We start from the raw sequence: 18351 nt of genomic DNA, 5'->3' as shown, positions 1-18351 counted from the left end.
ATCCAGATACCCCATATATCAAATTATTTGTTACACTCCATTTTCTGAGCACTTGATGTACAAATTGGGAAGTGGAATTAGTACACACAGCCCTTGAATGTATTTACAATAAAACGACTCGTGCATAGCAACTTTTTGAGATTGTATACAGATGAAATAATGCTTTTCCGAAAGCACATCTCAACACAAAATAAAAAATTATTTTACGTTTCTGGACAGCAATAAACGCATTAAGTATAAATTTATAGTATATTTGTACAAAAGCAAATAGCCATAAATAGCAAGCACAAAAGGACATTTCACTTCCAAATGAGTTACGTAAGATATAGCTGTAAATATACTTGTGCAGGGGAGTTCAAGCAGTTCAATAAACACTGTCTGTTGTGTACTGTGAACAGAAGTTGTTTTCCTGTTTTTGTGAGCCACTGGCTGCTGTCAGCAAGTGTCGTCCTCTTCACATAAATCAAGCACGACATCAAATGCTTCATTTGCAATTACTATCAGAACTGAAGACATATTTATGGAATGTGCCATCCAAGGACACAGCAACAACAGATGTACGTGATCCGAAGCCGCACATACACGCACATTAACTTTATACTGTGAAATTGGCAAGTGCCCGCTGCGTTTCTACTTAGTTACCAAGGAAGCCCATTTTGGGGAAAGTTGAGCTCAACTTGAATTGGGTGTCCTTGAAGACAAATACGTGGATCGTTCCTTTGCCTTTCCAACAACGCAAATTCTGAATCACGACTAAAGTTGAGAAAATACAGGATTGCTGGATCAGAACCACGCCGAAGTTCCACTGTGAGAGTTCGACGAACAGTGTCCCACTTACGAGTAAGAGTGCCTTTCTCTTGTGCAGTGGCAAGCATGCTAATGCAAGACGGTGTGCATTGACTGTAATAGGTGCACTTGAGGTCCCTGCTTCGGTACTAAATAGATCCACCTGTTAGACACTGCTAAGTTTGTGTCCTGGGAAGATGAGTAGACGTTGTTCATTTGTAGCCGTAGGACCCATCCCTCATATTCCACGTTCAGTTGTATAATAACAGAGTATGAGGTGACCAGGTTGCGGGAAGGTGAATCCATGCATTTGATTACAAGTAGTAACTGACATGCTGTCTCTCCGCAAATGAACAGGCAATGTGAGTTCCATAACGAACTTGTTGGAAGTATCGTCGTAAACAACAACGGTGTTCTCGGCAAAGTTCAGTCGTGGATCCCAAGCGACAACAGCTAACAGGTTTGTCCGATGTAACATTTCACAGGAACAAACGCTCCCGACAAGATAAAATCTAAATGGGCTTTTTCTACTAATGGCTCTACATTGTAAATACGCAATCATGTTTCCATACAACAGTGGAAACATCGTTGATCTTGATATAATCACAAACTTATGACTCCTACTCCAGCTGCCAACACATCAGAAGATATTGGTTTCTAAACACAAATGAAGGCCCAAGTTGTCCACGTTCGAGCTTTATCGTAGTGCTATGGCAAAAACGCTTTGCGAAAGGACAAATTGTTACCATGTGCAGAAAAATGGCAGGAACACCACGCAGTAAACAGCTGATTTGTTATCGAAAATTCTCCGCATATACACATTTAGTAAGGCTATTAATGCAATTTCACAGCCATGATACTTTATCCGAAATTTTCGTTGAAGGACATCAACAAGTCGGGTATATTAACAAAATGAAGCGCGCGCGCGCTCGCACACACACACACACACACACGAGACACACACACACACACACACACACACACACACACACACACACACACTCTAACTAAACGATCACGGCCACGGAGGCACCCACAAAAGCGGCTCTCGGGATTGCAAGTGGCGATACGCAGCAACGCTCAGCCCAATGTGCCTCGCAACAGTAGTCAGACGCCGTCTCCGTCATACGTATACGGGCAAATGAATGTCTGTCTGCGATGTTGGGACGCTAACCAGACGGGTTAGCTGAATAACCTCCGTGGCAATAACTATCTGTGCTCCAAGCCCGTTGACTACTGGTATGTGCCCCGATAAGAAGTGGACAGATGTCGCATCTATCTCGCTGTCAGTTGTAGCAGTGAGTGATGCTTAACGTAGTTTCCTGCAAGCGTCAGTCGAGACAAGTCACATAACAGGAGCAACAAAAATGCGTACTTGCGGTACCGGGAATGGAATCCGAGCCTCCAGCGTGAGAGCCAGGCATTCCAGCCACTATACCACTGCGGATAACGTAGCAAGCAGCCACCCACCCACTGACTGACGACCCGACAATTGTGAGAGACCAAACTGCGCCAGTGAATCCTGTCGTTGCACCACACTGTTCAACAGTTCACGAGAGACAGACTCGCGCCTTGTTGCACTGTTCCATTTGCGGGTAATGTGTGCTACTGTTTTCGAAACATAAAACATACATTTGGCAGAGGTGGGATTCGAACCCACGCCTCCGAAGATACTGATGCCTGAAATCAGCGCCTTAGACCGCTTTTTTATGCTTTCAGTGTCAGGTAAGTGTCGACAAAGACGTGTGAGGTCAATAATTGAGGCCTGGCCTCAAAGCTCTCCCCCCCCCCCCCCTCTACCTGTTGCCAATATTGGTATTTATGTTTGTTGCTTGATTTTTTTTTATTATTTATTACCTGTCTTGGCTAGGCTTCAGAATTAGAACAAGCGTAATTGAAACGTTTTTGAGTATAATTACAAAATAAATAAATTTCTTCCTTTAGTAAATGTGAAAAATAAATTTCAATACTTCCTTCAGTTATTGACTCATATGTGCTTAAAACTGAAAGATGAAGTGATACATCTTGCTTCTTCCTTTCTTGTTACGTAAATTAGAGGCGTCTGTTCACTCTGGTTAGCCGACGCCCAGTCGTTCAGAGAATTTTGAGCATGTTCCCATAAGTCTTTTATTGCCTGGATACTTAACTATTTTATTATTCATTTTTCATATGCATATGAAAATCAATTACGTTGTCGGTCCCTAAGTCATTAATAATATAGCTAACGTATTTTCCATTAACCAATGATTTGAGTTGAATTTAGTTGCAGGAAAATACTGTATCTGTGATCTGAGAAGTAACAGAGGCTGAAAATTGTCCATGGATGATACTGTCAGGAAAGCCAATTGGTCTCTTAACCATTTCCAGTTTTCCATATGCCCAGCACAAGTGAATCTGTGTACTGTCGTGTCAAGGAGATTACATCTGAGATGTTAGTCTGGCTAATCCCGATTGAGTGTAAGAGCTCGTTGGTGCTACCTATGTTGTTGACGGATTTGTACCAAGCTGCATCGGATGATAGACTACGCAGGTTAATATTCTTCCATATAGTTATCCGTCGAAATTCCTATGTTTTCCCTCTATTTTATTCTTGCCCTCGTTTTTATTTCTGAACACAGAATGGCTCGGGCTAACTACCGCGAATTACTTATTTCGCTGCTGATGTAACTCAGGTCGATGAAGTATGTTAGCACATGACAGCGATTGATTTTTTTGCTCGTCGACTGGCACATCGAGTCTTCCAGGTCTAAGAATTTCAAATAACTTAGTAGTAATGCTTGTAGCATTGTCGTTGACAAACTAGCGGTCCTTACGAGGAAAAGAGCAGAGGCGTTGTTCTTGATGTCAATTAATCCCAGTCCTCCATTTCTGGGATTTAGGGTAGCTGCTCTCTCTCTCGTACACTCCGAACTCTTCCTCTTCATAGGTAGGTAGTGACGGTTGACTTACTTCCAGCGATCATTTTGGGGGGGTGGGAACACGTGCACCGAATAATAAGCCTTTAATAGAAAGCAGTTATTAATTAAATTAATTCCCTGAAGTTGATTTAAAGTTCGGTGCAGGTTTTCTCTGCTGGCTCCTTGAATGTGTCCGGATGTAGCTTTCCAATTAATGGCCGCTATTTTTATTGCACACGTAGTCAGTCGTCCCAAGTGTTTTGCACTGAGTGACTGGTGTTGTCCAGGTGACTGAAATGTGTTAAGAACCTCGCAGGTTTACAAGTTGCGAGGTGCTGGGCTAGCAGTGTATTTAACACTAAGTTATTCTAGGATCTTCATCAGGAAATGATGCTCTAAGCCCCCCCCCCTTTTTCCTAATTCCGACGTTTGCTGTTGCAAATGGGTTAAGAAAAACGCGGACTGACTGTAATTGACCCTGCAAGTGGAGTAGAAGAGTTTGGCACCTGTAGTAATTTAACTTGATAGAAATTAAACTTGATAGAAATTAAACTTGATAGAAATTAAACTTGATAGAAATTAATTAAACTTGATAGAAATTAATTAAACTTGATAGAAATTAATTAAACTTGATAGAAATTAATTAAACTTGATAGAAATTAATTAAACTTGATAGAAATTAATTAAACTTGATAGAAATTAATTAAACTTGATAGAAATTAATTAAACTTGATAGAAATTAATTAAACTTGATAGAAATTAATTAAACTTGATAGAAATTAATTAAACTTGATAGAAATTAATTAAACTTGATAGAAATTAATTAAACTTGATAGAAATTAATTAAACTTGATAGAAATTAATTAAACTTGATAGAAATTAATTAAACTTGATAGAAATTAATTAAACTTGATAGAAATTAATTAAACTTGATAGAAATTAATTAAACTTGATAGAAATTAATTAAACTTGATAGAAATTAATTAAACTTGATAGAAATTAATTAAACTTGATAGAAATTAATTAAACTTGATAGAAATTAATTAAACTTGATAGAAATTAATTAAACTTGATAGAAATTAATTAAACTTGATAGAAATTAATTTGATACAGGGAAGTTTCATTAACGCAGTGATAAAGGAAAGTGTTTATCCACTGACCAACAGAATGAAAGTTCTGTCCAAAACAATAATTTGATTTATTATGACTAAACTCAAAATAATAAACAAAACACATCAAAAATTTACAATACGTCAAATTGGATACTCAAATAAAAGCCGTGAAGGTGACATTGCCCATAAACCAGCTGGTGACACTTATGACCAAGTGGTATGTGGAGCCAATTCCTTGCAACTCAAATCTTAAGAGAAACACCCAGCCAACTCAACATTAATTTCTGCTGCAGTAGTGAAAACTCAATGAACACCCAAGACAGAACCACATTAGAAAAGACGAACAGGCGCGCTCTGCTGAGCTCTGATTATCACACAGCAAAATGCCCTAATATGCAGGTGCTGCGGACATACATTACCTAGCTGCCTTCTTAACTGCAAGGACACGATCTGGCGTACCGGAGGCGATGGCTGGTTGCTTCGACGTTCTGTCATGGTGGTGATAATGTCTGGAGTATAGCTCAAAACAAATTACCCTGGTCTGGTTGTTCCACACTAAAGACTGCCTAGCAACAGTAATGTGCCTCTGAGGGAGACGGAGGCTCGCTACACAATCACTGAGGTTACAATGATTGATTTTAACAAACGAAGTCACACAGTAACTGATACAGTAGACTTCAGCCAAAACTGTTAAAGACGGACACATAGGCCGTTTGTATGCCGAACGTTCATGTGCCAACTGTACTTGGGAAGTTATGCTGAGGTCGAAACTTCACCAACTTCGTCAAACAGTTAGAATTAAATGAAAGTAAATCACAGCCAACGGAAGGCAGGCTGTGCAGAGTAGTGAGAGCTCACTCCTGTAACGTACTGTGACCGAAAGAAGAGAGTCTACTCTATAAAGAGCACCCGTTCAAGCCGAACACAGAACAGTCCCGTCCCCACGACAGTGGCCGTGGTTAAAACGTGTAAATCAAACTCGAAAACCGGCGGAAAATTGCACTCTGTTGCTGGAGCACTATTCCACCAATGGAGATTCTTGGTGCAGATTTCTGCGCCGATTTTGCTATGTCACAGAGCTATCCCCTGAGCAAGCCAAGCACAGTTAGGATTTTGCAGAAAACGCAGAAATTTGCCTGCCAAGACTGCCTGGGAACGCAAGTCATTCCCACGCCTCGCTGGAAGTCCGTCAGAAAGTGTTTTCACTAAGTTTCTGTGAAGTAACGGAATCTCTAGCCCCAGCCGCTCCTTCAGACCCCTGTGGGCGTGTCGCCCCCGCTCTCACGACAACGTCGGCGTCTGAAAAGCATCCGCTCGACTCCCTCACACCTGTCGGCATAACCCTTTCAAGATTAGCGGAACCCGCCCGTCACCAGACCACCAGGGTGACGAGAGATGCTGCGTGGGAAGTCCGCGTGTAAAGTAATAGCAACTTTTCATCACATGCAATTAGAGAGGAAAATATTCGTATTTTCTTAGTTCTCAATACTACCCTTGTAATACAATACTCGGCCATACTTCGCCAAATCGAATTACTCAGAGTAAGATGTAAACATAAGAGGGGGCAAGTCACTGTGAATCTAGAGGCATGCCAGCTCTGAAAGTCCGCTCTTATTGTCATTGGTTTTAGCTCCCGACACACTCCTGTACTTTCCAATGAGCATTTCTAATTTGGAAACGTCATCAGTGTTCCGTAATACAACACCTACATCATCAGCGTAGGCATTGATGACTTTCTTCTGACCCGCTAACGCTATTCCTGTTGGATTGGCGTGAAGCGTGCAGAGTAGCGGCTCTAAGGAAGAAACAAATAAAAGCATGGAAAGCAGGCTTCCTTGAGTAACGCCACGTCATATCTGGATCTGCGTAGTTAACTAGCAGTTGACAGCCACACTTATGCTGATAACCGTAACGACGTTCGTAACCACACTGATGGCTCATTCGTCAAAGCCTATTTTCCTCATAGTTGCAAGAAGGAATCTGTGATCCATCCAGTGAAAAGCTTTGTGAAAATCGATGAAACAGAGGACACATTTGTTCTTCGTCACGGAGACTAAGGAAATTAAATCCCTGTATTCCGCTATACTTCTGAAAACAGTTCTCTCAGGTACACAAGACTGATGTTGACTATGTTTTTGGCCAAAAGCGAAAGTCCGTTGTTCAACAGTTTAGCTGATATTTTGTAGTCGGAGGTAAGCAATGATATAGGGTGAAAGTTGCGTAGATTTCGCTTCGATGTAGTCTTCGGAACTAGTACGATACATTTTTTCATAGCAGCAGGCAGAGGTTTTCCTTGGATCATGTCGTTTGCCATTTGAGTAAACATTGCTCCAATGAGTGACCAGTATTCTATATACAACTCAACAGCAATCCATCCGGCCCCCTGCGACTTTTTAAAAGGGGACTTGAGGACGGTTTCGGCGATACCCTCTTCAGTGAAATCAGTAAGAAGTTCATTTTCTTCTTCTGACAACTGTGGGGCTTTGCCGCCGAGGAAGTCTTCGAAAGATTCTTCGCATAACTTTCAGAATATAGATCGTGGTAATGTTCATACACATTGTTGACGATCTCGTTCTGAGATGTAATGGCCAGGCCGGGTTGGAGTTTGAGCTCGTCAATGAAGGTTCGTCTCCTATTTTTTGCGTGTCTCAAGTGATACAAGGAACCAGTTTCGTCCTCTGATAATGTCTTGGCCTTTGACTTTACCTTTAGTTCTTCCATCTGTTGTCATTTAGTGCGGAGTAGTTTGGCCTTACTTTTTTTAATGTCTTCCAGACGAATGCTGGAAGTGTTCGCCTGTTCATAGAAGTTCCGCAACATTGCGTAATAAAATTCCATAGTGTTCTTGAGTTACCTGGAGCGTTGAAATTTTTATTGAATTAAAACGTTCCTCATTATGGGTTTGGTTTTGTTGAACTACCAGTCCGTCAGTCACGTAGCGATCTGCTGAGCGCAAGCACATGTCCCACGTTTCTTTCACAACGTCTGCTAACTCATTGTCCTGCAGCAATTATATTTCAGGTTCTACTTACTTTCGAAAGGACGAGGTGGTTGTGCCGTTAAATTGATGGTATCCAGTATACTATAATGGTCGGAAAATATACAGGAATGGTCTCTACTTCAATTAAGAATATTTCCATACCTTCTGACAAACACATCCTGTCAATCCTGCTACAAGACTGTGCAGCTACGTACGTGAATTCAACAACAGTGGGATATTCAATTTCCCAAGCATCACTGAGTTTCAAATCGGTGACTAACCGCTTCAATTCATTGCAGCAATTAAAATTAGGAGCCTGATTCTTTTATTTAGGACACAGTTTAAATCACCTACAGTTAAAAGTTGTAGTGGGTTTTTCCGTAACATATAAATTATTTCTTCTTAAAAAAACTTGGCCCTTCAGTCCGTTGGAGGTCCCTGACGGGGTATACAGATTAAAAAGAGAAACGTTGAAAACTTTGATTTCTATTGCTCTGCCCGAGTCTAGTGAGTGGTAGGTTACTGGGCTCCGTTCCCGGATTAAAATTTATGCCCCTATATTTTTTTCTAGTCAGATATTGAGTACTTCTACATAGCCTGTAACTTTAAAGTCAAACATTGCGACTTCTTGCAGCAAATCAATGTTAGTTCCTGATCAATAAAGGAAATCATTTAGAGTGGCAATCTTCGGTTGACTTAATCTTCTTAATGTTTGTAGTTTTTGTATGCCTCGCACATGCAGCTTCCATGCGAAAATAAGAAATCTACTTCTAAGGAAAGTAGTAAATGCTCCTGGAAGTAATAAAATGAAAAAACCATATAAAAACTACATAAAAACATTTACCGACGTATTCGGCAAATCATAAATGATGTTGTCACCGAAAGTTTGCAAGAACATGTCGTGTCGTGTTTCACGAGTTTGATTAGGCTGTCTCAATTAAATAGCGGATTCTTAACCGGGTCATATTTAACTTTACAGTGAGGTTTTGCACTATCAAGTTTCTTTAAGGTTTTTCTTGTGGAAATCTTGAGTAATTATTTCATATGATACAGTTTTAGCATTCAAGTCACCTTTCCCTTAGTTTTTGCTTATCTGCGTGATGAGATGCTTTGAGATTCGGCTGCCGTTTTATCCTGCGTCTTTAAACCTCTGCAGCCACCGTGTGTGTCTTCGAGTGATGCTCGTCTTGAGCCGTTTGTGTGGAGGTGGCCTCAACAGTCCTGTTGGCAAGTTCCAGTTTTAGTTACTTCCGCAACCTCCATAGGAGCTACTGGGATGGAGTGCCGTTCGTCTATAGGTTCGCAAAGCTGAGTACCATCCGTCGCTATCTGTTCCTTCGAACTCGACTCCTTCGTCGCCGTGGTCTGAACCCGTGTTTCAGAGTCCATGTATTCTAACACAATTGCAACCGCAGCAGGCGGCGGGGGGGCCTCTGCTGCTGACGTCACTGCCACGTGTTTACTGTCAATGTCCTCATTCGCGCCCTCACCACACTGCTTTTGTTTACTGTTGGGTTGTAGTGTATCATCTGAGCAGTTTTCAGTTGCGTCCGAAGGTCTTAACTTAGTTAGCAGATCACATTCGTGGGTAGAAGAAATGCGAGCAGTTACTGTATTCAAGGGAGGAAAATCAGCGACATTTGCGGCATTTACATCAGACGTACTAGCTCCATCATTACAGATGGGAGATGCTAATTATTGTTTGGCAGAACATCATTAAGCGTAAGCCTCTGACGCTGCGTTAAACTATTTTTAAGCGACGGGGATACTCTTCAGGGAAACGACCCGTTTCATCGCAAATATTACACGTCTGGATCGGCCCTGAACAGACGATATGCGATTTATGACCAGCAATGGAAATAAAAGACGGTGTAGTGACCTTGCCGTCTATTTGTGCGGATCGTATTCCATTGAAACACTGCAATTCGTACAACTTACACCACCTTTAGTTGACAGTTGACAGTTGACAGTTGACAGTGGACTGGATCTTCGCATATTTTAATTAACAAATCTAGGCGTGATAGTCGCTTTTCGAATTGAAACATTACTTTCAGACTCACCTCTGTGTGCAAAATCAGCTACGCTACCCCACTTCGCCAACAGTTTCTCAACAAACACAGAATTAAATTTTTTTCAAAGACACAGTATTTGGCGGCATCTAATTCAGTCGTATGTACTAAATCAGAACTTAAACTAATTACGTCAGCCAGGCATGAATTTCCAAGCCGTAGGTTGCACTGCACGCGTTTCCTTCTCGAAGGAGAAAACCAGGGACTTTGTCCGCACAATTTGAGCCATTATTTTTCAGTGGCGAGGAGATTCCGGTAAATAAGACATTCCTCCAAACCAGAACCGCTTTAACGGACGAAAAGACGCAGACAAATTTAAACATTACCAGACTTGTAGAAACAGAGAAATTCACAAACAACCAAAGTAAATACTAGACACCGGCGTTAGCGATCACGTAACGGAGCAGCAGCAGCAGCAGCAGCAGCAGCAGACGTGTTCAGAGCTACTGAATGAATTTCCGCTCGGCCACGCTACATACACAACACGGCCTGCACATGAGCTGCGTCCTGCCCCACGAGAACACAATGCAGTGGCGCAAAAACGAGACGTCAAAATGGGTAACGGTGAGATTCGAACCCACGTCTCCGAAGAGACTGGTGCCTAAAACCAGCGCCTTAGACCCTTTGACCACGTTACCTTAGGAACGACGACGACAAAACCGTTTCTTTTAAAGTACAACGAGCTCTTTGGAAAGGAAGTGTCTTGGCAATCGCCGTGCCTTGTATTTCCCATACTCTCACAGGAAGCGTCGCTTTAGTTTTTCCGCAACTAGAAAATGCTGTGCCCGCCGTATGATAACGACGCCACGTGGCTGTAGCTGTGATAGTGAGAGAGATAGCGTCAAGACAGCCACAGTTTCTTCCTGTTTCCCAAAAATCTCCTTTAACTTTGCTTCAGAGTGTGCCTTTTGCCCTTCTTAAGTTCTAACATTTAATGTGACAAATGATTGGTTCTTCTAATAAGAGCTCCTGATAACATCCATCTTCTCTCCTGCAATGAAGGTGGTCACATGAGTCCCCACCTTAATTTTATCTCATTTCGCCAATTTGTTTACAGAATATAAAGGTTTTTTGTTCCTGTCAAATTTATGTATCTCAAACACATCTAGGAAATTGTGAAGAGGAAAAGTATCAGTGTAGTATCGCTCCTCCAGATGCACCTGTTCAACTTAGTGATGTTTTCCACATCTGAATATTCCTTTTCTTCCAATTAGGTCAACCTCAGTATTCCCACTTTAAAAGTATAATTTGTGAAAGATTGACTCATTGGATCAGAATAGGTCAAACAATACAAGAAAGCCGAATAGACATAATGACATTTATCATGTTAAATTCTCTTGCTAATTCTGATATCTTTCAGAACTGGTATGGTGAGTGCTTAGGCATATAGTTGTTGTTCCAGCGAAAATTTGGTTCGTTCACACTCGCTTTTACTTTATTTCGATGAATCATGAAATAGTTGATTCATTTGCCTGAGCATACTTTCAGAGGTGTAGCAGTAAAGTAGTCTCGTATCTCTGCAATCAATGGTTGGTGGGCCTCCTTGTCTTGAACTTAATATTCACTCACTCACACTCTTTCTCTTTCAATTCACAAAAATTTGAAAGGACGATTTTTTATGTCCCTCTCGATACATGATAGTGCTTCTCCCACAGTCTTCACTTGAATTACTGTACCTCCCCACGGGATATAAGATCCAATGAGTGAAAAGACATCAAGCATCGTACAAGCGTCATCAGTTTCCTAAAACAGCCTTACGCCATTTGATATATTTATCAGCTACCGTGTGTTTCACTATGTTCAACAGAGGAATTACTTCAATTATCGCAGAGTTTATCATTTGAAGGTCATCTACGTCAAGATTACCAAGTCTTGCTACACGAATTTGATTCTTGGTGAACAGGCGTACTGGTCTAACATTAAATTTCTTTGATAACGCTTTAGTAACATTCACCTTAATCATACCGAAATCGTTAGGTGTAATATCGTGCTTGATTGGAGCCATGTTTGGGGAAAGAGCTGATGTTGTTGGCGTTAAACGAATTTTGGGGTCGATGTTGTTTAATGAGATTCGAATGCGGGATAGAAGCAGTAGTTTCCCTTCTGGCAACATGCTAATTAGGTGCTTAACTTGAATTATAAAGTGTTGAGATACTATTGGATTTGGCGGGACCACCTCTGGAAACACTGCTCCTTTGAGAACAGCAGATCTCAAACCAGAGGGTATATTACATTGGACATAGCTCGTTGCAACTGGTTGTCTTGATAAGGTTAAAGGTCAAAACTTGATGGCAGTCATTTCCTTGTGGGTTCCATAGTAAAGGTCTCTTTGTTCCCTTGATTCTTTCAATAAAATGTCAGTCGCCTCTGTTACTTCATTGCTTGGTAAAGTAGATTGTTCCACCCACCAGCTATCAGCTTCTTTTTTGCACTATATTCTATTGAGTACCCTGACACCTTCTATAGTTATCTCAACTCTCTCCTGGATAAATTTGACTCGAATACAGTACTTTTAGCTTTTCTTGCGTCTATGCTCAAAGTATATCTGAATGACATTGTTCAGAGCACTTAAGACGGAATTTTGGTTTTCCTTTCTTCTGTTTCTTTCTAGCAGCCATAAATTAGAAACAGCGTATGTCCTTAAAATCCCCATTGACTCTATATTCTGAGGGTTTTGTTTACATTATTCATCAAAACACCTTTTAGTCTCTAAATATCCATTATTTAAATGAGATCAGAATCAAAGAATAAAGGTCTGCCACAGCTACTGCTTGGGCACCATACAGACACTTTCAGCCACCAGTGTTTTTTACCTTCCGTAGAAACAGTACACGCCACAGCTTCCTCCTCTGCTGCGACTGGCTGCTCATTCATCGCATCTTAAACAACTGCCCTTTTCGAATACAGACTACTCTAACACAGCTGTCCACTCACCGGGCCGGCAGCATTACCTGTTAATAATGGAATGGCAGTGCAACCTGTGGCCTGCCGGACGTGAGTGAAAACTGAAGAGAATATTGTGATTTCGAACACAGGTGCGATATCTTCATTACAGCGGCAACAAGGCAAAACTTCCAAAATTGCCGTGACCAGGATTCGAACATGGGTTATTGTTGCCGCAACGCAATGTCCTAACCACTAGACGATCACGGACACGGAAGCACACAGGGAAGCGGCTCTCGAGATTGCACTTGGCGATACGCAGCAACGCTCAGCCCACAGTGTCCCGCCACAGCAGTGTCAGACGCGGTCTCCATCATACGTATACGAGCAAATGAACGTGCCTGCGCTGTTTGGGCACGGTAACTCAGCTAACAAGTCTGGTTAAAGGCAATGTCTAGCTGTGCTCCAAGCCTGTTGACTATAGGTATGTGCCTCGTTAAGAAGTGGACAGATGTCGCATCTCCCTCGCTGTCAGTTGTACCCGTGTATCATACGTAATCTACATTTCTGCAAGCGACAGCGAAGTGTCAGTCGAGCAAAGTCCAGACAAGTCGCAGAATAGAAGCAAGAAAAATGCGCACTTCCGGTACCGGGAATGGTACCCCGGACCAGAACCCAGAACTACTTAAACCGAAGTAACCTAAGGACGGACACAAATCCATGCCCGAGGCAGGATTCGAACCTGCGACCGTAGCGTTCGCGCGGTTCCTGCCTGTGGCGCCTAGAACCGCTCGGCCACTCTGGCCGGCCGCCAGCAATCAGGAGACCAAAATGCACCAGTGTATCCTGTGGTTGCACCACGCAACACTGTACAATAATTCACGAAAGAGGCGTTCGCGCCTTGCTGCGATGTTCACCTTGCGGGTAATCAGTGAAACACAAAACATAATATTATGAGTGAAACACAAAAATTATACATTTGGCAGCTTTTTTCTTTTTAAGATGCCAAGAGTAAATTGCATAAGAGAACACGAAACACTATACTGGAAGGGGAAGTCGGTGCCACTCAATAAAATAATGGAAAGCAAAAAGCGTCCATCGCTAACAAAAAAGCAATAGGACGTCGTCCACTCGACGATTAAGAAAAAAGAAAGAACAACGCCGCTCATTTAGCGTGGGGATCAACCAGACCCAGCCTCCCTCCACCCCCCCTTCCCCCCCTCCGTCACGCTCAGTGTGCACTTGGCCATGGGCACTTTAAAAATATTGCCTTTCCACAACAGCCTGCAGACTGCGTGTTTTATGGCACGTTCAAGTTTTTTCGGCAGTGGCAGAATCTGGGCCAAGTAACACGCTTTGGCAAGTATACAGGTATTTGAGGAACACTTTTTCGCCAAGCGCCAGGTTCCTGACAGTGTGGATTTTCGCCAGCGCACGAATCTGATGAATTTAGCGCCGCCATCCTTTGGTGGTCGTCCGTCCGTCAGGACTTAGTACTGATGTTCAATACAATACCAGTGACGGTGGACAGCGCGCATGCGCGGCGTGATAGGGAGTAGAGCCGTCTTATGAGTACTAACGACCGCCTCAGTCGTTGCCTCAAAACTGTTTCAAAACACTGTAGAGCCTATCGATGTCGCCCTCCTGTTCAATAAACACCCCAAGTCATCAGCATAGGCTTTGCAGATCAGGCGATCATCAACCACTCTGATGCCCCGACATTCATGGCAAATGGAACGAAGGAGAGGGTCCAAAGCTATGGCATAGAGGCCCATCGACAGAGGGTAGCCTTGAAGCACAGAACGCCCTATTCGGATCGTATCACTGAGGCGGCTATTAACGATGACGCGTGGCGTGGCATTGTGCAAAAAATTTTAGATCAGTCGTCTAAATTTCCGCCCGAAACCCATTCTGATCATGACTTTCTGTAGGAAAAAATGACTTATCCGATCAAATGCATTTTTAAAGTCTACCAATAAAATCACAGCAGTCCGCACCCTGGAGCTTTTCACATAGCCGACGTAGTTTCTCTCTATATGCCAAAATAGTGTCGAAGATATTTCTATCTCTTAATGCGCACGTCTGATTCTCACTGAGAACGTTCCACATGACTTGCTTCATCCTAATTGACACACCGTGTCACAATTTTGTAATCGGAATTTAACGAAGTTATAGGCCTGACGTTGTCACTGCTCGGCACAGCAGTCGTTTTTGGAATGAGGGCGATACAGCCCTATTCAGATTCTGCCTGTATAGCGATGCCGTTTTGAATCTCGTTGGCAACCGCAAGTAGAGTATCGCTGAGGGCATTAAAAAACTTGAGATAAAATTCTACCGGTATACCGTCCACACCGGGAGATTTTCCCCGCCGACTACCGTTAACAGCCTCCCTTAGTTCCTCAAGGGTGAAGGTTTTCTTAAGATGAGCTCTATCGGTACGGCTCAAAACGTTGGGTGTCCATTGCAGGAGCCGCAGCATCGCGCCAGGAATCACAGCGACAACGTTAAAAAGAGACACAAAGTGCGCATAAATTACCCGTTCGATTTGGCCCGCGTCAGAGGTTTTTGTGACATCGCGTGTGACCCAAGTATCAATCCGTAACTTCGCGCGCCGCCGCCTCTCATGTTGAGGTGGTACATAGATAATACCTGCCCGTCCACGACATCCACCGGCTGACTTCGAATAACCGGATCGTCAGTTTTCTGCAGCAGCTCGTGGAAAAGTTTTGCCTTAAACTGCTTGAGAGCAGGAAGAAGTGCGGGCTGGGCTGTAACGCGCTGGGTGAGATCACCCAGACGACTTTGATGAAAGCGCGCTGTATCAACCTTCACCTACCGCTCAAGGGTGCTACGTGCTGCAGGCTTGTCCTGCAAGAGCCTGTGCCACATGCCAAACTATCAGTTAAAATGTTCATCATTTAAAAGGATGCAGTTAAATTACCACAACGTTTTCCAACAAGGAATACGAGGAAGGGATAAAATTAGTCGACATACATAACCACAATGATCAGAAAAATAACTGGATGAACTTCTGTCCCTAAAATATTACTCGCAAGCGGCGATGACACACACATCCTATCCAGATGACTGTGGCCCGTATGGTAAAATAAGTAAACTCTGTTGTGTGAAGATGGTGCACACGCCACGCATCAGGAGCCTGAGGCCATCAACTAGAGCAGAAAGTCCCTGACATCCATTGGGTGTAGGTTCCTGGTACCTGTCGTCTATAACAGCATTAAAATCTGCACCAACTACTAAGTTGTCCTGACTGCGATGTAGAAAATGGCAGAAATCTTGAGCATAAAATCTGTTCCTTGCAGGTACGCTGCCAGAAGGGGCATAAACATAAATAAATACAAAACCATTAACAATACACGCAATAGCGCGGCCATTCGGCAGTCAATACTCCGTACGACGTCATTAGAACGGACTACTGTGCCTGTTTCTTCCAATGATACTAAGTTATCAATAACGGTGATATCTGGAAAATTAGCAAAAAAAGGCGTCTAGCGTAAACTCTTCTAAAAAAAGCAAAATGATAATTATTGGCGCGTAAAAAAGTGTGCAGGGCGGACACCTATTTACTGTTAATGTAAATAAAATGGGTAGTCAGTACAACATTCCCCGGCCGGGTTCAGACGCCATAAGGAGAGAAAAAGCACAAAATAAACAGATAACAGGGATACCTGCATCACCAGTTAGGTTCTGTGCCGCACCACGTAGGACAGTTCTTGCACGGGATTGAGTCCCGTCATCTTTTTCCTCCACATCCTCCGACCAGTACAGCCGGTCACGGGGAGGAGGGTGCTTGGGCACTCCAACTCCATAGGCGCGTTTTTTGGAGACGTGGACGCCGTCGTGGCGGAGGGGTCAACCCAGGGTCAAGCACCGACGTAACGGTGCGCCGAGGGTGTGGGTCGTCAGATTTCCGTTTGACAGGAATTTGAGCAGATGGTACATAACAGGCCGTGTACATGGCCAAATCAACGTCCGTTTCTGAACCCTGCGTGCTCAAAATGTCTTCAAGCCGGCGAACAGCTACGTCACGCTTACTGTCGGCGGGAGTGGTTTTCTTTGCGGGCTGACTGCGAGAAACGTGTCGTTGCTGGCGGCGGCCCGATGTCGACGCCGACCGCGAAGCAACGTCAACACGCACCGTGGTTCGCTGCGAACCTTGCTGTGTCGGTTGGGACTTGGAGGGCACGACGGACCGGAGACGGCCTGCGAACCCGTCCGAAAAAGGAACTAGATTCAACCGACCAGAAGTACTGGCACAGCTCAATCTCCGAGGGTTGCTATTTTCGGCAGTATTCCTCTCGCGTCGCGGTTTGGGGTCCTCGTAAAACACACTCGTTGCGGTGGCCAGAAACAGGGTCGAAAGTAGCCACTCCCGCGGACGCAGCACTTAGGACGAACAAAGGGGCGGGTTCTGATTGTGGGAGAGTTACATCTTCCACGACCGAGTCCGATACTTGCGCAGACCCTGCTACTGTAGCGGATTCCAATGCTGTTGGCGTCGCAACGTCCAGAACAGACAATGAAGCCGTATGTATCCCAGCTTCCTGGACTAAGCTAGATTCCGTTAATGGCACGCGCTCCGGAACGAGTTCGGAAACTGTTGCGCACTCACGGAAACGTCCTGCGACGCAGTCACATTTTCCGAAGGAGAACGGACAGTCACTTCTGATACAACGCTATTTATTGGCAAAGAGGGTGTCCATTCCAGAAGCGTCCCCCGTTAGGCCTTGTCCTCAGCGCGTCGTGCATCGCGGGGGTGGAACCAATGGCGACTGCGGCCCACGTCGTCTCGTCTTGACTACTGCCCCGTGGCAGCTGTACCGGCCGCCTACGCGCGGGACAGTCCTGCCGGAAATGACCAGTGCTATTACTAAAAGAACACGTCTGCGGCTGACCGCTGTACGTTTTGAACGCGCGTTATCCTTTAATACAAACAAAAGAAGGAATATGTTCCTTCTCTATCTTTTTTATACTTCGGATACCGTTATCCACTTGAAAAAGATAAGCAGCTGACCATTTTTCCTTTGGCACCGACAAGACAGTACCATAAGGCGTCAAAGCACTGGAGATCATTTCGTTCCTCATTTCAAAAGGTAAATTGAAAACACGCACAGTTCGTATGTCAAAACCGGCATTAGACAACACATTACTAATCCTGCCACCTAAGTGCTAAAATTGTCGCACACCATCATTGGCCGTTATAAGTGTCACATTTCGGGAGTTTGCAACTTCCAAGACAGAGTTCAAAAAGGAATCCAATTGTAAACCAAAAACGTCACTGTCCGTTTATTTCAAATCGTCGCGAAGCCATTTATGAATTTTGAGGGCGGCCGGTGGATTTACTGATCAATCAAAGGTGCACTGGATGATACTTCGACGATCCTCGGAATCACCGTGATCCATAGTACTCACTCCGTTAAAGAATATATCACAGATGAAAACCGCGCCGCGAAGCAACCGCCGCCGCCACGAAGCACCCGTTAACACCGCAGCGAGTTTGCACGAGCCAACGACTCCGAAGAGACTAGCGCAGAGATGGTCTGCATAAGCAATACGTCGGTGCCTAATACCACCGATCACCAGTCCTGACGTTCTCAGTGATCCTG

At 43.7% G+C, this 18351-nt stretch overlaps 1 pseudogene; it reads right to left on the bottom strand.

Annotated features, from left to right (window-relative positions):
- Positions 1-435: 435 nt before the first annotated feature.
- Positions 436-18351, bottom strand: part of LOC126355351 (WD repeat domain phosphoinositide-interacting protein 4-like) — a 45960-nt pseudogene continuing 28044 nt past the window's right edge.

This window comes from Schistocerca gregaria, chromosome 3 (genome assembly GCF_023897955.1).
Source record: "Schistocerca gregaria isolate iqSchGreg1 chromosome 3, iqSchGreg1.2, whole genome shotgun sequence".
Classification (NCBI taxonomy): domain Eukaryota; kingdom Metazoa; phylum Arthropoda; class Insecta; order Orthoptera; family Acrididae; genus Schistocerca; species Schistocerca gregaria.
Note: the sequence above shows the minus strand (reverse complement) of the source record. Positions and strands in the feature narration are given on the sequence as shown.